Source organism: Pinus tabuliformis, chromosome 2_2 (assembly GCF_031772625.1).
Source record: "Pinus tabuliformis cultivar Carrire ecotype Pingquan chromosome 2_2, CPIR1, whole genome shotgun sequence".
Lineage (NCBI taxonomy): Eukaryota > Viridiplantae > Streptophyta > Pinopsida > Pinales > Pinaceae > Pinus > Pinus tabuliformis.
The window spans coordinates 951217342-951240915 of record NC_142300.1 but is presented as its reverse complement, the minus strand read 5'-3'; the positions used below and the strand labels follow the sequence as shown (position 1 = coordinate 951240915).

Genomic DNA, 23574 nt, shown 5'->3' with positions numbered 1-23574 from the left:
AAGCCATTGATAAGTGTTATTGCTGCGTCTGTTAGTGGTCCCATCTTTCTAGCTGCACATGATTACTCAGACAAGTCAAGACCGCCATCAACATTGCAGAAGCATTACTCGAAACAATTGAGCATATTGGCCCATACAATGTCATCCAAGTCATCACTGATAATGCTCCTAATTGTAAGGAAGCGGGAGCAATTATTGAGGATAAATACCCCAACATATTTTGGTCTGGATGTTTGGTTCACACATTGAACCTTCTGTTGCATGATATTGTCAAGAACAAAAATGAACAATACCAATGGATTGGTGATTTGTACAAGAAAGGCAAACAAATGATAAAATTTATTACAAATCATAGCAATACCCATGGCCTTTTCCGCAGTCACTCGAGATTGGAGTTGTTGAAGATTGCGAAGACCAGATTTGGTAGCTATTACCTCACCTTCAGGCGCCTTTTGAAGGTAAGAGAGGCATTAGCTAGCATGGTATCAAGTCCACATTGGCAGGTATTAAAGGAAAGGGCTACAAATGTAGCTAACATGGCAGGTTTTGAAATGGTGGAGGAGGTCGCTCTTGATGGGCAGTTTTGGACAAGTGTGAGGCAGGTATTGGATTTCACCAAGCCAATTTATCACATGATTCGGTTTGCAGATACAGACAAACCAGTGATTGGCGAGGTGTATGAGCAAATGGATACCATGTTGGGGGAATAAAAGACATTGTTCATAATAGAGATCCCAACTTATACAAACTAATTCATGATTGTGTGTGTGAACGGTGGAATAGGCTTAATCTTCCACTACATTGCTTGGCGTATATCCTTATGCCAAAATACTACTCTACATCTTGGTTGGGCCAACCTGCAGCAGGGGGTGGGATTAGGACCAAACCCCATTTAGATCCAAAGGTAACTAAAGGATATTTGGAAGCATTAGAAAAGTTGGTACCTGACAGGGAGGAATGTGCCGCTGTGCGCTTTGAAATAGGCAGATACTTCAATGGCACTGGTTTGTATGGTAACTTCCATGCAATGGACAACAGAGATAGATTTGATACTCACATGGTGGGAAACATATGACGAGCACAAAATTTTTCCAAAATTGGCAAAAAATTTCTTTCACAGGTTGTAAATACTTCTTTTGCAGGCTACATACATAATGTGAAAAGAAACAGACTCGATGAAAATCGAGAAAAAAGCTTGGTTTATGTGCACTACAACTTGAGGTTGTTGAGTCATTACTGTGATCGAGCTTATGAGGATCCCACGTATAAAATTTGGGACAATCACCCAGAGGATGACAATTTGGAGGATGGCATTATACATATTGAAGAACTGGAAGAGGAACTTGTAAGGGATGAAGATGAAGCAGCTGCAGCAGCCATGCTACCTCCACCTCCATCTCCACCATCCAGTAGCAGTGATCGAGGTCCGAGTCTTGTTCCTTTGCTGTCGCCACCTCCATCTACACCCTCACGTGGAGGTTCTAGTTCTGATCGTCAGTCTGTGCAGGAGAATCCTAGAAGACCACCACGACCTGCTTATACTCCTGGAGACTCTCGTGGCAAGGGCCACATGTAGATTTACAGTTTACTTGTCTTTTTTAGTTTCTATTAGACTTTAGTTTTCATAACTGTTGAGTTTTGAGTCCTTGACTCTTGACTCTTTCATATCATAATGATATTTTTTGTAAACAATATATCACTGTGACAATGAAAATTTGAAGTTTGAAGTTGGGCCTTGGTAATTATAACTCACTGGTAATGATTGTGAATTATGAATATGATGCTTCGTGAAAGACTAAAGTTGTTTCATTTCATTTCATTATTCATGTTTCATTTTATAAATTTATAACATTTCATATCATGTTAATAGTTAGAAGTTAGGGCTTGGAAATATCTTAGATATTACTTCTTGTAATGGTTAAACTTAGCTTACAAGTACAACTTTGGTGATCAATGATGATAAATGTTATTGAATTTTCAATTTTGAAAGCTTGAAGTTGAAACTTTAAGATTGAATTTGATGAATCATGATTCATGAGACTCAATATGTTGCAGTTGTAATATGTATTTTACTAACTTGTGGACATGGTTGATGACAATTATAATTTCTAGATGATTGATGTGATAAGATTCAATGATCAATCTATGTATTTTTATGTTTTTTATGTCTAATTCATCATTCTACATGTTTTTGTTGACATATCTGTATCAAAAATTAAAAATATATATATATTTTTAAAAAATCGCTCCCGAATTCGCTCCCAAACAGGGAGCTTTTGAAAATGGTTGCTCCCGCTCCCAAGCAACATGGCTCTCAGCGGTCCTATTCCAGTCCAATTGGGCCTGCTCCAAAAGCTAGAGTCCATGTATCTGGATGACAACAGCTTGTGAGGCAAAATTCAATTTGAATTGGGAAATTTGACACAACTTTCAGATCTATCCATTTCTGGTTGTAGTATTTCCGGTTCTATTCCCTCTGAAATATTTAGACTTCCCCTCTCCACTCTGTCTCTTAGTTTTAACCTCACAAGGAGAATACCTAATTCCATTGCCAATTTGGTTAACTTAGTGAGATTAGATCTTTCTCAAAACCATATTATCGAGTTTACAGAAACACAACAAAATAAATATTCCATCATATAATTGTCTTGGAAGACCAAAGAATGCCAAACCCAGAATCATAAATATATTAATAACAGAATCAAAGCTCGAAGCAAGCAAGTGTTATTTCACTCGTGTGCCAAAACATTCAAGACAATGGCAAACTAATAAACATTTATAAATGAAACCCTTAGATGATACAAGATGAAAACAACAAGAGAACTGCATTGTCCCAAATAGTAGCAAACTCTAAGATAGAAGCGAGGTCGTAGCCTCATAGTACAAGATATATACAACCTAGGGGAAACACACCTAGCCCTAACATTTAAAAGACCAAAACACTGTCAAACTAGCGGACACCAAAATAATAACAGAAGGCCGAGGCCAAACATACGCTCTAAGCCTTCCACTTTTAGCCAGAGAACACCCAACCGAAGTATGATCTTACCCAGATGTGGATGAAGACCCACGTTGAAGAAGCACCTTCCCACTGGGTAAGGCCAAGAGCCACATTTCTGCAACCAAACACCCTGCGTGGTAAATGCAGTCACAAGAAAATCGATTAGAGGGTCTGGCGAGGTAAATATCACATACAACTAAGAATGTTAAGGAAGAAGAGAATAACCTGTTACAAAAAAGAAACAAACTAATTACCTATAGATAATTATCCATTGTCGGACTCTAAGGTAGAAACGGTAAAGACTTCTTCAACGTTGAACTGGGCATCCATATGTTCGAAGCTACTGAAGGAAAGCCCCTACCCGAGCAAGCTCCGCAGGGGAGCGACATAGCGGATGAGGTCAATCCCATAGCAATCCGGAGAAGAGGGAAGCCCGAGAAGAGCTCCACCGTCGGATCGCGAGGAACGAGCTGCTCCGTTGATGAGGCGGGGTTTCCAAGTGGAGCAAGTGAGGACGGACGGCTTGCCCGGGCCACGTACAAGATGGGCAGGAAGAATTAATATCAACCGTATCAGACATGTCATGCCATGTGATGACAGTGACAAGGAAAACACAAATCGGTATTGGAAATCAAGCCACGTGGTATGCAACCATAAAATCAAACCCTCTGACATTAAGCCGGGTATTAATGACATTGGAACAGCAGTATTAGATGAGTTGTTAATTACAGTAATTTCTTTTAATGTGACTGTATATTAGAATTTTTTTTAGGTGGCGTTGTTATAATTATGCAAATGATTTGATGTAAAGTTTTTTATTATGTAATATTGGAGAATTTAAGTGATAGGGGAGGCAATTGGGATATTTTGACAAGATCTAATTCTATTATTTTATGACATCCCAACTTGAAAAGAAATCACTTTGTTTTTTAGAATTTTTATTGTAACGGGTAGTTCAGCGACCATCCATTCACATATTTTAGGGAGTAAGTGGAGATTTTATTATTTTAGAATAAGGTATCGAAAATTTTAATTTAATTATCAATAATAAGTAGATGGGTGATAGAGATTTGAAACTTTATTGGAATATTCTAAAATATTTTAATAATCACAAATAAAAGATTGAGATTTATCTCAAAAATAGTTATGTTCTTTTCATCATTTTAATTAAATTGATTAATTAAAAAAACGTTATATGAAACTTTCTTAATTGATGTGTATAAGTAATGACATATATAAAATTTATGAGTTATGAATGTTTACATTCTTTGTTGGTCTGGCACACGAGATTCGGACTCGGAATTTGGTGGTTTACATAAATATGTATTATTTTTATCAAAGAAATGATTTTCTATTTTATGAATGTTATTATTTTAATATATTTTGAAGATGTGATAAATATTAATTAATAGAGTTTTTAAACGAGCCTAGATCCATCTAACCACAAATCTATCATTCCTAGAAAGGGATTAAATCCATCTAGATACAAACCTTTCCTCAAATTATTAATCCAAAGTTATTAAATCTAATAATATTAATACTAGCAATTGCACAATATGTTACAAAAGAAACGCCTTAAGTCTGTAGCATAGGAAAGAGTATATGTTATGCTATTTAATTGAATATTTAAATTATAAATTTGAATTATTTTATTTAAAAAGAAATTTTAAGTTGGTAGAATTGTTTGGATAAGGAATCTAGTTTTTTATAGCCTAAGGTGAAAGTAGATAGTATATAGAGTATATCCACTTAAGGGCACAACAAACTGACTATATAACCAACCATATAATCGATGTAGAAATTATGTTGAGTTATAGTGCAATATTTATGAATGTAATAAAGACTACTTGTAATGAAAATTGATATCATTGTGAAAGTTATCTACAAATCAAAATGTTTGGAATTCCAACAATGAAAATTATTGGCCATCATATGTTGGAGCCCTAAACGAAAGTGCATTAGCCTAATGGATTGTTGATTGGTGAAACTGATCCCATTCCTTGGATTACAAGTAGACAAGAAAGAATGTTGTGGATTGGGATTGTTGTAGGTTGAGAATTGATTATGAATAGAGGAATTGGACTATATGAAGAGAGTTTAACTCAACCATAGTTAAATCAAATTGGTGGATTTATAATTTTAGCTTAAAGGACGACCTTTATTACAATGAGAGTTGGTGCAACAAGGAGCCTATGGTTGGGTGGAGTGTCCCTTTTTCACAATTAGTTAGTAGATACGTCCTACAAATATAAGTGTTCGTAACTTGTGATTATGTGCCATGGATTATATTACATTCCAGTTTGTTCAATTCTATTTGCAAGTTTAAGTGTGCATTTTAAATTTATGATTTATGATGACCAAATGGTTTAATTATATTACATAAGAAACTTATCTAAATTTCTCTCATACCCTTATATCAAATAATATTAATCTAGAGTAAAGTAAATGGGCATATGGAATGAACATCATGGATTTGCATGCTTGGAGAAAGACAAACATCGATGAAAGTAATCATTGTTGGCTTAAGACGTAAGTCGAACACTATCCTTGTTTGTACAAATATTTGGTCAAGCTTAACTTAAAAATTTTGGATTACCATGGGTATTTTATATCTAGATCTACAAGTTAATAGTTCGCTAAGCATGCACATGGTATTTTTTCATAATATATTGGTATTTTATATCTAGATCTACAAGTTGACAGTTCGCTAAGCATGCACATGGTACTTTTTTAGAATCTAAATTCCAATCTAACTCTCTGGCATTTAGGGACTCTACCACAAACATTGATTGCATTTAATGGTCATGTTCATCCTATTGATCCTTCTTGGCATATGTTTGAATTGGGATACCACCCTAAAACAAACCTCAATAGTGTTTCTAAAGCTATTATTTTTGCCTAGGAATGCTCAACTGCAAAGGATTGTTAGGCATGTATTTGAATTACTTAGTTATAAAAAATAATGAAGCAACATCGACCCATTGTTTTAGCTTAGATTCATAGTTTTAGCTTAAGGGTTGGCCTCTATTACAATAAGAGTTGTTGCAACAAGGAGTTTATGTTTGGTTGGAGTGTTTCTTTTTCACAGTCAATTAGTATATTCATCCTAGAAATGTAAGTGTTCATAACTTGTGATTATGTGTCATGGATTATATTACATTTCAGTTTCTTCAATTATGTTTGCAAGTTTAAGTTTGAATTTTAAATTTATGACTTATGATGACAAAATGGTTTAATTATATTGTATAAGCAACTTATCTGAATTTCTCTCATCCCCTTATATCAAAGAATTTTGATCTAGAGCAATGTGCATGCGCATATGGAATGAATGTCCTTGATTTTCAAGCTTGGAGAAAGAAAAACATCCATGAAAGTGATCATTATTGGCTTAAGAAGTAAGTCGAATGTTATCCTTTTTTGTTCAAATATTTGATCAACCTTAGCTTAAAAAGTTTGGATTACCATTGGTATTTTATATCTAGATCTACAAGTTAACAGTTCGCTAAGCATGAACATGGTATTTTTGCAGAATCTATCATTATTGGCTTAAATAAGTAAGTTGAATGTTATCCTTGTTTGTTCAAATATTTGATCAAGCTTAGCTTATAAATTTTGGATTACCATTGGTATTTTATATCTAGATCTACAAGTTAACAATTCACTAAGCATGCACGGAATCTAACTTCAAATCCACCACTTTGGAATTTAGGGACTCTACCACCAACATTGATTGCATTCAATGGTCATGTCCATCCTATTGATCCTTCTTGGAATATGTTGGGATTGGGATAGCACCCTCAAACAAACGCCATTAATGTTCGTGTAGATCTTGTTTTTGTTTGGGAATACTCAACTGCAAATGATTGTTAGGCATGCATTTGCATTGCTTAGTTATAAAAAATAATGAAGCAACATTGACCCATTGTTTTAGTATGGATTCATAGTTTTTTCTTAGGGGCTGACCTCTATTACAATGAGAGTTGGCACAGTAGCGATCCTATTGGTGGGTGGATTGTCCCTTTTTCATAATCAATTAGTAGATAGTTCCTAGGAATGTAATTGTTCATAACTTGTGATTATGTGTTATGGATTATATTACATTCTAGTTTGTTCAATTCTATTTGAAAGTTTAAGTCTACATTTTAAATTTATGATCTATGATGACAGAGTTACTTAATTATATTGTATAAGAAACTTATCTAAATTTCTCTCATCCCCTTATATCAAGTAATTTTTATCTAGAGAAATGTGCATGGGAATATGGAATGAGCATCCTTGATTTGCAAGTCTGGAGAAATACAAACATCCATGAAAGTTATCATTATTGGCTTAAGAAGTAAGCTGAATGTTATACTTGTTTTTTCAAGTATAACATAGTAAAGCCTTGTGTGATAAACAATTGAGATCTGAGAGTTGCATTATAAAGAAATCCAAAATACTTATATTTTTTCAAGAAGAGGTATTTGAGTAAAGTGATGCAATTGAACATTCAAGAGGCTAGAAACCTACCAGCTTCACAGAAAAATGATTAATCAGGACTCAAGTGAATATATGTTTCACAGAGAAAACATTTGAACTGAAAGGAATTAAAATTGTGAGCTGTCTCACTTTACTTATCAAAGTAATGATGGTATTGTGAATTTGTTTGTTTCTTGTCATGATAGTTGCAACTAAGAAGTATATGAAACCAAGAAGACACATTTCTACACGACTGTTATGAAAGATTTTCCTTAAACATGACACAACGAAATCTAAGTACGGTAAAAGTTAAACATTCATACAAACAACATGATACCACACATCGATAATACAAAGTTACAAACTGATGGGCAACGCTAATACTAGATACTGAGATATATTAACGGTATAGTGTATATTGCATTCTCTTAAACTGGAATAAGAACTATGATCAGTGATCACTAATTATAATAACCCAGATTTGAGTTTTGGATAGTTTTTATTATTTAAGAGATCAGGATGTTGGGATACCTTCGAGAAATCACTATCATCTTAAGTATAAATGGTCAGCAATCATTTTAATCTAAAAAATGGTAGGTGTAGGATTATGATAATTCAGAGTTCATAATGAAATCACTTGCAATCAAAAGTTATATCATATGATGACATGTCAAACATCTTGAGAGCTATGCCATGATAGAAACATCCAGATACAAGACTATAATTGGCAACTCCAGCAGTAGTAACTAAGTTCAATGGATGGTACTTGAAAGTGGACAGAGTGTCTATTTTTCGTATGTTCAAAGTATGAAGCCGCACCCTAAATTTAAATGCTTGTGTTGTAGGTGCAATATGAATAGAATCTGAGTGGTACAAATACATAACGTGTTAATTAATTGTATGGGGTCCTAGCCTATCAACAAAATGATATCATTATTGCCATGTGTATTTCTTCGTGTATGGACTCTGGAGTACAATGAATTTCATTATAACAAATTGAGGAAGAACATGTCTATTGAGTGAAAGAAATCTACTATTATAGATGCATCATGTGCATTTTCAAAAGAAAAAACATATGATACATAATTCTGCAAATCAAAGACTAAGAAAATCCTACACTGCTTGCAGCTACACACTTGCCCAATTCTGAGATTAAACTTTTCATTCAAATAGTAGAAGGTAGTCAACATACAGATAGATTTGAAACACACAAGTAATTAGAAAATACCCAACCCATGTCAAACAAGTTCGATGACAATGCTAGGAAACAAATTAAGCATAAAGCACTTAGTGCCTGTAACAGAGGTATATAAATAAAGAAACAGGAAAAATATTACTTTCTTATGTGATCAAGAATTCTTGCATGCAATTTTTATCAAAAATGGGGCACTAAATGCAATTGATTTGATAATTAAGTAGCATATAACACAAGATAACTGTCCAACTGTAACACAAGTTTTTGAGATAGCTTTCAAAAGAAAAATGCAAAACTATAGACATGGTAGGTTTAACAAAGAACAAAATATTTAACAAAAGCATTTCTGACCACATATAAGAATGCAGACTCCAAAGGGAGATGACAAAGAAAAAGAGAAACAAGAAAAAATTGTTTTCTTACCTAATCAAGAATGCTTGCAAGCAAATTTTACCAGAAACAGGGCATTGAATGCAATAGATTTGATAATACAATAGCTTATAACATAAGACAATTGCCCAGCCGTATAAAAATATCTCAAGACAACTTTTAAAAGAAAATTGCAAAAGTACATACATGGTAGGGCTAAAACAAATGAACCCAATATCTATAACAAAAGAAATTTCCCAGACATATATAAGAATACAAACTTCCAAAGGGAGATGGCACACATCGCCTGTTAAAACTTAAGAGAAAATTTCAAGTCGCACCTAACAAAAGTCAGCTGTTGGACTATTTAAAGTACAATGCAAATCAAATAAAGAATGAAATCCACAACCAGTCAATATTCCATGCTCAAGATACATTGAAAGTCGTAAATAAGTACCATAAATAAGGCCCACAAAACCTGCCAAAAAAAACTATTATGAATTCAGTATGGAGGGCTACAAGATTATGAAACAGCATTGCTGAAACTAATCTTGAAGATTACTAAATTATTATCTCTTCCTTTAGCAATGCATCATTTATTACATAAGACATTAAAATTCAGGATGGTAGACTTTTATACTAACTTATCATCTTTTCTTTGTTGCACTTTTCTTGGACTTCTTCAAAGGGTACTAGTTACCATGTGTTATCGTTGACCTTAGTGGATGTTCAAGATGATAAACTCTATTACATTAAATCCCTCTGCTCTACATTTCCCTTCTTAAAATTACAAGGCATTTCCTTTGTCATGTCATACATGACTTGTATGAATACACAATGAAAAAAGGTCATGTATTAAACAGAGACCATCTACAAAAATAAAATATTGCATCTGCTAATAGTGAAAAAACAACTCACCTTATTCCTCATGCATTATATTCATCGAAAGCAACAAGAGAGAAAGTTGCATCACGTCAATTGTTGCATCATTTTCCCCCTCTTCCTTTTCTAATAAATAAATCTGTAAACAGTTTATCATAAATGAGTGCAAACAACCATTGTAATTGCATCTATTAAGTAGGCAATGATATAAGTATGCACCTTACAGCCTGCTCTACCTAGTGACAGAGAAATGGCTTTGTCAATTCCTCTCGAAGCTCCAGTTACAACAGCCATTGGGGCTTCACCCTTTTTAGGAGTTTCAGCAGTTGCTTTTTCAATTGATGCAGCTTGAGCCTTGACACCTGCATGCCAATATAATAAGGCCCAAAGTTCACTTCCTATAAAAGCCTTCATGACAAAACAATAATTATTTGTATCCTTGTTTGTTATTTCTTGGGTTAGAGTATGAATGGCTATCACACACACACACTCTTTTTCTCTCTCACACAAACACACATAACCATTAGTTATTTTATTTCTTTTCCTTAATATATGAGATAGAGAGTAATTTGTAGTTAAGCAAGGATAGAATAGACAACAATAAGTTAAGCATAGTTGTTTAAGCAAAAGTAAAACAATTGACATTCATGGAGAGACACAACTAAGTCAATCCCCTAAAACTATATTTAAGGCTAATAATAGCAAGTTGTGGTGTTTCCAAGGAAAATTCAAGGTGGTCATCAAAGGACCACAAAGACAAATCTGTCTGTGCAAAAATATATTGTAGGATTTGACCCAATAAACTGCATGTAGATGCACCAAATGCAAACTATCTGGTCTCGTCCCATTTCAACATAATTAAAAGATAAATAGATTCATTTAGGTACAGTGATTGAATAAACAAAGAAACTTCAAGACAATCAATAATTGTTGCCTTCTCCCATTTTATCTTATTGTAATCTTATCTTATCTCCTAAACAAAAAAGTTAAGGAAAAAGCCAATCTACAATAAAGTAGTTGACATACAAATTACCATTTTAATTTGTCAATGCTTGTATATATTAGGCAATTCCACAACATACAAATTACCATTTTAATTTGTCAATGCTTGTATATATTAGGCAATTCCACACATAACATAGATTGCCCTACACTGATGACCAAATATTCAAAGGAATATAAAAACTTTAAGCGTGGACAACCAAAAAAGAGGAAATGTGGAACCAAAGCTCTAATAATCCATTAGAATCCCTCGTAAATAAGGAGTGGTTACATGTTCCAAACAATTCTGAGCTCCATTGTATTTACAGCTCACAAAAACATCACAACAGTTAATTTTTCAGGCCAGGCGAGACAAAATTGGATATGTTATAAACTAATGTTCTCCAAACAACATTACATCTACATTATCAAAAACATTAGGCTAGTTAAGCCTTCTCCCAAATTCTAAGGTTATTTGAAAAGTCAACAGAAGGAAAAATGGGACATGAGAACATAAGTTAATAGACTTTCGTGTACTTATGTAAGGATAAAGAGACTACAAATCTTTACTGATGCATCTTGAAAAAGGGAAAGCATATATTATTAAAAAAATAAACTGCAATGAATCAGGTCAAGCATCTTCAAGGAGCATCCATTAAGATCTTCAATGATAAGCATAGGTTCTTTGGAGGGCAGAGTAATTCAGAGAAACAAGTGAAGCTAAAAATAAAAGCAGTGATTAGAGAGACTGTAGAAGACATGAACATATCAAAGGTATGTGGCACATGGAGAAGGCAGAAAGGGATCTCATAAAAAACAAGAGCTTGGAAAGTTGTTTTCAATCTATGCTTAAGGGTCGAAAAAATCTGGTTCTCATAAACCAGAAAGGATTTCATTTGAAACCACCCAGCAAGTTGAGTAAAATTAAAATTTGACAAAGCACCAAAGGGGAAAGTCGGAGAGTGGAGGAAATTCCTAAAGGAGGAGAGGAGGGACACATATTTTTTGTCAATGCCTGAGTAAAAATTTTAAAAATGTGGTAAAGACAAGTCACAAAAGGCCTCCTTATGGGTCTGAAGTTAGGCATTGAAAGAAGATATCATAAGCTAATAGTGAAAGGAGATATGAAATTCCTCTATGAAGCTGTGTCACCACATTCGATGAAGACATGGTTCTAGAAGAGCATCCTCATAGGCTGGTTGAGATACCCCTTGTTTACAAATGATCTAACAGTGATGCTTGGCTTCTTGAGCAACAAGAGTTGTTCTAGAATCTCTAAACAAATTTTGGTTGACATCTGAACTCATTGAAAGAATTAATAGCTTAATCATTATGTTGAACAGGAACCTGCCCGCCCTCCTTTAAAAAAAAAAACCGGTTACCCGCTGTTCTGGCATTTCAGGCACTTGGGGAGCCCTAGTAAATGTACACAAACTGCTGAGAACTTCATTAGGGACTCAGGGACTTGCTGACCATTTCAGGGATGCTCTAGGCAGATTTCATGGATATTCCAGGCATATAGTTTTAGTTTTGAGTCTTGAAAATGGACATGAATAATTAAATACCATTATCATTTTCTCCATCAATATCTTTTCGTATTACACTGAATCTAAATCTGTTGTACAAATTGCAGCTTAAAATATGGGTTTAGTATGATGGATTTGTATTTGGATCCTACAACTAGCATATTGTAAATGACCAGAAAATATGCCTATAAAAGGGTAAACACATAGAACAGTTAGACTCTGCTTTTATGAAGTGGCTAAGAGTTTTACAATTCTGGAAGTGATTAGATCATAGGATCCATATATTTGGGGATTCTACTTGTCTTTTGTGCACTGTGGGCATGGCAAAGTTTATAAATTCTGTTAGAACCAATGCCATTTCTAGGCCTAAGCCATGTCAAATTCATGACAATGCAGAGCTATGATTTCCTTGAGACTAATTATTCTGGGGAAGATGGATTCATTTGGATTCAGAATGAATCCAACATAAATGTCACATTTTTGGGTACTCCAGAATATAAAAAAATGATGAAAAAAGCTCATTAAATATACCTTCTGTGGAATTCTAGAACCTAAAACTTTGTTTCAAATAATTGAACCCCATCGATATTTTTAAATGCTGTCAAATTTTATAAATTAAGTTAAGGGAAATGAGCAAGGACAAAAATTCTTGGAACATTTATAAAGTATAATGTTTTGGGATTTTGTAGTTCCTATAAAATGCCTAAGCCCTTTCAACTATCAGGGACAGGTGGGTATAGGAATATTGTCATTACTATATGCATCAAAAAACAATTTGATCAACAATGGAAATATGGTGAAGGGAGCAAATTTCAAAGAATGAATCAGTGTTTTCATTGGCATGTTCGAGGAACATAGATGGAATAGAGTGGACACTTGCAAGGATCTTCCTTATTAGCTTAAATTGGTTAATTAATAATTTAAAGGGGTTACCATTGGAATGATAAGTATAGTGATTGCAACGGATCTGCTTTACTGACATAAAAAGGAAGATACCAAAATGGAGTGGAGCTGAACATCAAAAGTTTGGAAATATAACAGATTGCTAGCAAGAAATTCACTGCAATGGATTTCATTATATTCAATTTATTACAAAATGCTAGAACTGTTTCCTCAAGACCGTGGAAACTGCCACAGTATTGAATAATACTTCCCTCGTGCTTCTAGAGCATCATTTCATGTAATGATGCTTATACAAAAGATAAATTAATCTATCATAGCTTTATCAATTGTTGTACAACTGGAAGTTGGAAAACCATGGACTAGATAAAATACAAGCCTTCAACCATGACCATCACTTCCATGATGCATTTTACAACAAAAAATATTTGCATAGATAAACAATGTGTGCTTGGCGAAAGACCACATTGTGTGCTTGGATGAGAATTGCATGCTTGGAAAAAGACCACATTGTGTGCTTGGCTGAGAATTTATGTCTTCCACATTAAGGTTCAATGCATGGACAATCTTGGTTGGAAGCAGAACTATAGAACAACTTGAAAGAAAAGAGCACCCACGTTAAAATTTTGAAAATTAATCAACACCATCATTATCCTAGCAGACCATAAACTATATGTGACCAGGAACTTCAACACGCATATATACACGAGCACACAAGATCTAAATAAAAACTTTCACCGAACACACAACTAAAAGATAACAATCGACGTTGATTTGGGCAATAGGACAGTTAACACTTTATCACAGGCATAAAAGGACAGAACAACATTCAGTGAACATCAACAAATCATGAAGAGGGCATGTTCAAAAAAACATAACAATATACTACGCTATCATATACTATTCCATGAAGGCAAAATCAGCTTGATGAAGTCATGAAAATCCAACGAGATCTCTCTTTGGAGGCAAGAAATAAAAAATCCAACAACAAAAAACGCAATGATAACGTTCAAACCTCATTAGCCTTTAACCATCTAACCATAAATTTATAAAGATGTAAAATGTAAAGATCTATAAATCTAATAAACACCGAACCATGAACATAGGTATGAGAACATAATAACTACATGTTTAAGTATAAAAATCAAACATGTTGCATGAACATAAATAAGTAAAGAGATTATATTTGACAACCAACATGATGGATAGGGAAAAAATAACAGCATGAGCAATGAACCCATATGATGGTCCTTCTCCTCAACCATGAACAAGCATAAAAAGGCATGTAAAGCCCATGACTTTGGCATAGGAAATACAATTAACACCTTAGTGGGGGAAAGGTGTTGACGACTGAACTTTGTTTCAGTGAGAAATGCATGGGAAGAAACATAAGCACTCACAATGACCACATTTGGCAATCCTAATTTTTCAGTGACCATGAACAGATTATGAAAAAGGTATTTTCATAACAACATAACAATAGGAAAACATAAATATACTTATCATATGAAAAAGGGCAACCCACCTGACGAGGCCATGAAAACCTAGCTTATCTATTATTTGTGCATACCTCATTGATTCCCACTAGAGTTGAAGTCCTTCCATAAATGATCAGTCATGGTAGAAGATGATGCTTCTCCACTTATTCTATAGTTACCTAGAAAAGTGTCAAACATTATCGCAAAGAAATTTGCTAGAGCATCAAGGTATATGTGCACACACAATGAAAGAGTGTCAAATGTACCTGGCATGGCACGTAAAGTTCGATGGTCTTTCATCTCTCTTTGGTCTTGGGTTATCGCCATGGTTGGGGATTGTTGCATTGCTATAAAAATAAACATACCACATGTTAAAGAATGGTGATGATTAAATACTTAAATCTAAATCCATGACCCTATTCAACACATGAAACTAACCTGGAACCATAGACATGGCGTTATTTGATTGATGACGTCCTCGCTTATTGAGGTATCGAAACTCAAATGGTTCATATTCTGATGGATCAACATTTAAATCAATTTCCAAACTATTGTTTTTTCCGTTGCTTCTTCTTTTCTTTGTGGGGCTAAGGAAACTCTTCTTCCTCTTCAAAGATGGATCAAGATAACCCAATCCAGGTGTGAAGTCAAAATCAGTAACACGCAAATTATTGGCTTCATCCAACATTTTTTTAAGCATACCAGTCAACTGGATTGTGTTTGTCAAAGTAGTAGGAGGGTTATCTAAAATGAGATGTGTATAGCTAAACAAATCCTCTCTTGCCAAATGAAGTGCCTCGACATCTGCATCAACAATATTTGTGGCCATAAGAGTAACATCGACATCTACATCATGGTTTTGAGGCTCTATATTTATCTTACATGGGTCATTGAATATGTTGTCCTCTGCATGCTGATGAAGCAATGGATTTGAAATATCCGAGTGGAAATACAACCAATTAACCTTTATGGCATGCTTGCAAATGTTTCCACAGATAGACCATGGACATTCACACATTATAAAATCCGTATGATACCAGGTGACAAGGTATTTTTTACCTCGATCTGTCTCACTTATCACCCAATAAGCACGGGTTATGCTCTCATGAGGACAACAATCAGTATCCAAATTTTTTCTTGCTCGTTCCGTTGATGATTCTAGCTGCTTTTCTCTCTTGTGGTTGTTTAGAAATCCTTCTTCTTTTAAGATTTCCTTGAACCGATAATAAGGTTCAACTGTTGTTAGTAGCATATGCAATAACCAATCCATCCTCTCGGCACATTTTTTCCTTCTATCAGATAGAAATGTTGTTTTTAGGTAACAATGGTATGACTCAACAACATTATTGGTCTCCTGATTTGCATGAAGAAACTCCCGACAACCTTTCACCCACATACCTAATTGCAAATAGAACGATGTCAGTCTCATTATATTACATTTATAGAAGAAAAAATGCATATAATACGAAAAAAATGTTTAATTACGAATCTTATCTCCAGTGACCCAATTCTTGTTGAAATAGTCTAAGAACTTCTCTTCATCTGCAAATTTGATAAAAAAATGATTGATTGCATCTTCCACTTCATAATTGAGAGTGTATTTCATGATGAAACCTAACTCACTGAACATCTCATTGGCTTTTATGGAACTAGTGGCCAATCGATTGACATTTTTTAACCAAGCCCTCCATACATGCCAAACGCATAAGATCACATCACAACCTGTGATCCTCCTGCTATATTCAATGCATTTTAGTGTGCTATTTTTAGAAAACAATGCAAGTTTGGTTATATCATGACAATGTTAAAGTTACCTCAAGGCACTGATTTCAGCCAGTGCATCATCAACCATGAAAGCATTGACTTTCCAATCAGGATGGGTTTGGAAACACTTGCGCATGAGCTGCTCCAGCCATATTGCAATATCATCTGATGTGTTTCGTGATGCCACGACCCATGCAACAGGCACCCCGCTTTGTTGTTCATCAAATGCCACAAGTGTATACAATTGATACTGTCATTTTCAACATTACATAAAGTCAAATACAAGTTATTAATCATTCTAAATGTATACAACTTAAATAAATATATTCAATCAATGATTGGCATCTGACTTACCCCGTATTTATTTGTGTTAAATGTTGAATCCATGGCTATTAAGCTATTGTGTGATAGCTTGACCATTGTCTCCAACATCCACTTTGTTTGAATCCCTATTATAAAAGGGACCTTCACACCATTTGGCTTTTGATAAAAGAAAAAATCTTCCTGATGCTTTTGATACCAAAGGTTTACACTCATTTCATCATTTTTGTGAAGTTGATAATTTCCCTTCGCCAACCTATTATAGATGTTTACAATATCTTTCCTGCATAAGAAGAAAGCTCTATCTCAAGCTGCCACATCAATGTCCACATGTCTCTTAATGTGGGTTCTATACACTACATCAATAGGGACTCCCAAAAAGAAACAACTCTCTACATATGCAACAACGTCCCTTGAAAGCTTTTGCCTATGCAAGGTCTTGGTCTCACCTGAAGTGTCACATTGACCATGACAAGCCCAACCTTCCCCATCTTCAGGTTCATACATATTGAAAGTTAATATTGCTCTATCAAGAATTTCATGCATAACTTTCACAATAAAGTGGCATTGGCAACCCCTCTTCTGCACAAATGAGGTCCTTTGTTTAGTTGGAAGATTTCCTCTTTTGTCCTCTGGGCCAAATGAACAATGATAACTACACAAAAAATTTAAAATGTTAGTACATACAAAGAAAGATAACCGTGGTTTCAAAATATCTAAACAATACATATTTTAAATACTCACATCTCATATTGCAATGCAGCGGTAGCTCTTTCTTTTGGTTCTTTTTTTGTTTTTCATATGAATTTACATGGAGCAATAGGATTTTCTTCCTCTCCTTTGATAAAGTCAACAACTTGTCGTAATGGGATTACAACAACTCGATCAATACTATTGTTTTTTCTATTTATTTCCGTCCAAACCAAGTCTTTACTAGAGAACGTCATTTTTCCTTTGAGGTCTTGCACCTCAAGATCCATTATATATTGCCATTTGCTTTGCTTGCCCATTTTGAATTGATCTGGTCAAGCAATATGCAAGGACATCATAACTGAACTTTCAATCTTAGTAATTTTTATGGGCTGAATAATTGAATTAGATCTGGAATTTTTACATGAGCTAGAACACAATTTTTATGGCTACCTGGGAATATTTGTAGTCTTACATGGAATTTCTCTGGCCGTGCATAAGATTTGAAGTTAAAATGAGACATACCAGTTTCATAAGAGCCCAAATTGAAATGGCAACCACATAAATCCAACATGGAGAGATGATTTTAGATATGAACGATAATATTTCAGTTTTCTTCAGAATTCTAGCATTTAACCTTTTATGAAACAGTGGGTATTATTTCCCCTTAACTTATTGTCTACCTGTTGTTTTATTCTTTCCGCTTTACTTATTGTTTTATTCTTTCCACTTTACTTATTATGCTAATATTTATTGGTACCATTATAATTATCTCAATTTGACTTCTTGCATCCATCATGCTTCACTATGTTCCATGGTTGAAAGTCCCTGGGGTGATCTATTAAGTCCATAATATATTACGGGTATGGAAGATCAATCATCATAGTAATATCCCTGCTAATCACATGGACCACCTAGCTAGTCGAAATTGATGTGTGTCTATTGCAATTGATTTTTTTCCACAAAGTTCATATAGGGTCAACCCACACGTGTGCCAAAAATTGATATATGATTGTATTTGTTGCTCCCATTTGCTACATAACAGGTAGCATGAAATTCCAGCTAGGTTAAGTGTTCAGTGCTAGTAAGGCATCAAAGAGTCATCTCGTGCCCATGGTTATATGGTGGAGTGTCTAGTCATGTCAAGCTACTTGCCGGTTTGATTTATTAGTTATGAAAACATGGTGTTTGACCTATGGAAGGTGGTCTCCACAAGAAGATTGGATTCTAGCAGTCAATCATTTTGCTTTCCTTGATGATGCAAGGTTCTACATTGTGCAGACAATACATTAGCTTAATGAATATACTCCCTGGGGTTGATTCTGTACAATATGTTGCATGCTAACCAATTTTACAAGATTGTCAAATTTGTCCACTGCTCAGTGAGTTCACTCAGCTCAACTCCAAAACAAGCCAAGTCTTCTCATTTTAGCAAAACTCAGTTAAATCTTGTCAAAGTCACCAGAACTCAACAAGTTTGACTGATCTTACGCAATTTACTCAACAAGTTTGACTATGTTCAACCAACATTTACCTATTTTAAGTTGTTTTTGAGTTTTAGAATTTCTTGAAATTCACCTCAATTGTGGATGTATTGAAAATGTATTGTTCCTCATCAATATAATTCTAGGCAATCCCTTCCACTTCCACTGGTATTATGGTACTCTTATGTGAAGAAGGTAACTCATGTTAGCCTTGAGTTTTCACAATTCGATTATGTTGGACATAATCTTCCGGGATTTCTTCCCTATAAATAAAATTGTAAATAAATAAAGTAGGAGAATGCAAAGATGAAGGGACCCTTTGAAAATGAAACAAAGGGTTGCACCATTGTATATCTCTGATTGCACATTAATGAAAAGACCATCATGGAGTTACCTATTCTGGCCTGACAGATTCAAACTCTTGCTCTTTGGCTTTGCCCAGTCGTTTCCCTAGTCCAGGTCATGTGACTGATGGTAACCCCCAAAATGTGTTGTGCTCTAGGTCTGCAGTAAAAATCTTCTAATAATATAGTTTTCCAGGTAGTGGCAATAAATCAAACTACAAGAATCACTAGATATTTGATAAACCATGTTTGGCCGCACCTATGTGAAAGTGACAACTATGAAAAGAAGCCTTCCTATTAGGAAATAAAGCTACAGCCACTGCATAGGAAACAAAAGACTTGCTCAAATATTTTGGTAGAATATTTTGTCTACTTTTAATCGTATCCATCAAGTAGGGCATTATCCTCCTCAATAGTTTTTGGATTTGATAAAAGAAACCATGCAATTTAGAATATTTTCAAAACTGATCCGGTCCGGCCTCATCCCTGCCCTCAGCATTCAGACAAAATAACCAAGTGCCTTCTCCCTGTCCCCAATGTTTGCATATCCTGCCTCATTGACTTGCTTACATAAAATTGATAGTTCGATAGCGCGATGGATTTTCCTTGACCCATGGAAACGACAGGTTATATATAATAAAACACACATATGATAAGATTTTTCGAATCAACAGACCAGACCAATCGACATGGCTTTAGATCTTGCTTGAAGGGAGAGCATTGTAAATCATCAAGTTACCTAATTCCAAATGTTAGTTTTAGACCCCCGACGGATCATTTGCCTACGAACCCCTCCACACAATTAATTATTGAATTAGTTTTTAGCTTCTGGGGTTTAGTGATTTTATTGCAATGCTGTTATGTCGAACAATTTGGTACCTCAGTGTGATAATGTTCATCATCATCACCAGCAGGACCAGCAGCACGGCATGGGAGCCTGCGTTGAGGTTGGACAGTATGCTAGGAGAAATTGAAGGGCTTAGAAGGGACAAAATCATTTTAATGATGGAAGTCATGAAGCTGAGACAGCAACAACAATCCACTAGGAATTAAGCAAAAGAGTAAGACCCTGTTCCTCGATCATACATGCACACAACGAAAAAGAGTAGAAAAATGAACCAGATGATTGAACCTGCCTTTGTCTGTCGCCTGGTGATGGGGAGCTTGGTTTACTGCCTGTTTGTCGCCTGGTGATGAGTCAATGGTGGTGAGCTGCAGAGCGCGGGATGGAGTTTCTGTGTGGAGGCAATTGGTGAGCTGCAGAGTGGGGATGGAGTTTCTGCGGGAGTCGAGCTGGTGAGGGGAGCTGCAGAGCGAGGATGGAGTTTCTGCGGGAGTCAAGCTGGTGAGGGGAGCTGCAGAACCCGCGGTTTGGTCCAAATTCAAAAGGAAAGGATCATAGAATCTGGCGGACTCCGAAAATCTGTCAGACGAGATTCCATCGGCAATTAATGTGGAACGGTGGTGGAGGGTGGCGGAGCTGGCGAAGGGTGGCGGATGGCAGAGGAATTGCCGATGGCCGGAGCCAGATGTTTTTCCGGGCGGTGACGGAAACCGGGCAATTCCTCCGCCTTGTTAGACTACTCCATTTCTTTGCATGCGATGCCCAATTTCTTCATTACAGCCGCCGTGTATGGATGGATTACCCACACCAATAATTTTGAATGGAGTTATTCACCAATTTCTTTGCATGCGATGCCCAATTTCTTCATTACCGCCGTGTACGGATGGATTACCCACACCAATAATTTTGACTGGAGTTATTCACCAATTTTTTTGCATGCGAATCGCGATGCCCAATTTCATCAGAGTCGTCTACCGAGGCAAAAGAATTCTAATTCTGAACGCATATTGGTGGAGGAACGTGAATTCAATGTATCTTCAATGGACACCCGCCATAAAAGTGACCTCCATGCTCTCTTGTCATTCAGAAATGCTATCACACACGATCCTGACATGATCCCGATGGTTTGCTATCCAACTGGATGGCGGAAAACTCCAATAACATGTGCTCACAGTTTGGTATTCGCTGCAGAGCAAACACCAAAAGAGTGGTGGCCATTGACCTCTCTCCATCTGATGGACCATTGCGAAGTAAATTTTCCTCGTCTATCGGTAATCTCTCATTATTGAACACATTGATTCTTTCCGTTAATGCTTTCAGTGGAGGAATTCCGGCCGAGTTTGGCCACCTTAAAGCACTACAAACACTGGACCTCACCAACAATATACTCAACGGCCCTATTCCAGTTGAGTTGGGCATGCTACAGAAGCTAGAGCACCTGTACCTCGGCCTCAATATGCTCAGCGGTCCTATTCCTGTCAAGTTGGGCCTGCTCCAGAAGCTAAAGTACCTTGACCTCAGCGCCAATTCGATCAATGGTTCTATTCCAATGGAGTTGGGCCTGCTACACAAAGTAGAGTACCTTGGCTTCAGCAGCAATACGCTCAGCGGTCCTATTCCTGTCGAGTTGGGCCTGCTCTAGAACTTAAAGTACCTTGACCTCAGCAACAATTCGATCAATGGTTCTATTCCAATGGAGTTGGGCTTGCTACACAAAGTAGAGTACCTTGGCTTCAGCAGCAATATGCTCAGCGGTCCTATTCCAGTCCAGTTCGGCATGCTACAGAAGCTAGAGCACCTGCACGTCGAAGACAATATGCTTAGCGGTCCTATTCCTGTCGAGTTGGGCCTGCTCCAGAAACTAGAGGAGCTTGACCTCAGCAGCAATATGCTCAGCGCTCCTATTCCAGTCCAGTTGGGCCTGCTATAGAAACTAGCGTACCTTGACCTCAGCTCCAATACGCTCTGCGGTCCTATTCCAGTGGAGTTGGGCCTGCTACAGAAGCTAGAGTCCCTGTATCTGGACGGCAACAGCTTGTCAGGCAGAATTCCATGTGAATTGGGTAATTTGACACAACTTTCAGATCTATCCATTTCTGGTCGTAGTATTTCAGGTTCTATTCCCTCTGAAATATTTAGACTTCCCCTCTCTACTCTGTCTCTTAGTTTTAACCTCACAGGGAGGATACCTAATTACATTGCTAATTTGACCAAATTAACTGCCTTACAACTTTATGAATGTGGGCTCACTCACATACCTGAGGGCATTAGCAATTTGACCTGGTTGACTGACTTAGATTTCTCTAGTAACAAACTCACTACCATACCGGAAGGTATTGCCAATTTGGTTAAGTTAGAGTACTTAGATCTTTTTAAAAACAACATCACTCACTTAAATGAAAACATTGCCGCTTTATCTCAGTTGACAGAATTAAATCTCTTTCACAATAATCTGAGCAGTAACATATTTAAAACAATTTTCAATTTGACTAATCTGTCATACCTAGATCTGTCTCAAAATAAACTCATAGGTCACATTCCTAAAACCCTTGTCAATTTAAAGAAGCTTATATACTTAAAATTCTCAAACAACAATCTTGAAGGGACAATTCCTAGAGCTATAGCAGACCTTCATTCTTTGAATGAATTATATTTAAATTCAAACAATTTCACCGGGAAGATTCCTAATAATATTAATAATTTGGTTTCGCTTAATGCATTATATTTATTAGAAAACAATTTGGAGGGACCTATTCCTAGTATCTGCATCTATAACTCCACTTCTTTAAATATTTTCTCCGCTCATTCTAACAATTTTTCTGGGACTCTAACCTCATCATTTGCAAATTGCACCCAACTTATAATATTGGATTTAAAGAATTGTGGATTTAGAGGTGAGCTTCCTTCAACCCTGGCAAATTTGAGTAAATTGGGATTTTTAAGTCTTAGTTATAATAATTTTCAAGGTATTATTCCCCAATGGATCACAAAGTTTACCAACTTGTTTTTGTTGGATTTATCAGACAATGATTTTAATGGAAGCATACCATATGATCTTGAAAGACTGCAAGGGTTTGCAATACATCAATTTTATTTCTTTGAGCTTTATTTCCAAACCAAAGAATACATAAAAGGGATTGAGTATAATCTGTCATATATCTTGATTACAAATGTTATATTTGATTTGTTTAGGAATAATCTTTCTAGAGAAATCCCCAAAAGCATAGGCAACATGAGAAGCTTGGGATTACTAAATTTCTCTGGGAACCAATTGGAAGGAAAAATACCAGTGTCTTTTAGTGAGATACCTACTTTGGAGCAGTTGGACTTGTCCAAA

General features: G+C 35.8%; 1 long non-coding RNA gene across 2 annotated transcripts; it reads right to left on the bottom strand.

The window, feature by feature from the left end:
* Positions 1-3045: 3045 nt before the first annotated feature.
* On the bottom strand, positions 3046-3660 carry LOC149196350 (uncharacterized). 2 transcript variants are annotated; one of them, XR_016254118.1, is made up of 2 exons: positions 3256-3660; positions 3046-3131 (listed from the first exon to the last, which is right to left on the bottom strand). It is a non-coding gene; the product is annotated as an uncharacterized LOC149196350 (long non-coding RNA). The 2 variants fall into 2 exon arrangements; XR_016254119.1 differs by having other exon boundaries at positions 3046-3116.
* Positions 3661-23574: the final 19914 nt, after the last annotated feature.